Consider the following 436-nt stretch of genomic DNA (forward strand, 5'->3'; position numbering starts at 1 on the left):
GGGAGAGAGAGAAGAGAGGCAGGTGGCGCAGAGCAGATCTGACAGGTTGTGCTGCCCTTTATTTCAAATGTACAACTAAATGGAATTTAACAAACCACTTGACAGCACTAATAACACACAGTTACTGAGACTAAAGTCTAACTGCAGCAGCCCTGTTTCTCCCCTTCACTCACTAAAGCGTAACTTCAGTGAGCTCACATTTTCCAACCTGCCAATGAGAGATTTTTACAGTACTGTGCCAGGAGCTGGTGAGAATGCTATGGACTATTGCTGATGAGTGCCTTAAGAGTCGTGGTAAATGTGTGGAGGATCCCAATGCTGAGGTTGTCATGATGTTTGTTAGCCACTGTCCTGACCCAACACGCTCCCTGTCATTTCAAATGAAGGCTCCTGAAGAGTGGACAGCGGCTGAGGGCCAGAGCCGCCTGGAGAGCCA

Source organism: Monopterus albus, unplaced genomic scaffold, assembly GCF_001952655.1.
Source record: "Monopterus albus unplaced genomic scaffold, M_albus_1.0 scaffold569.1, whole genome shotgun sequence".
Lineage (NCBI taxonomy): Eukaryota > Metazoa > Chordata > Actinopteri > Synbranchiformes > Synbranchidae > Monopterus > Monopterus albus.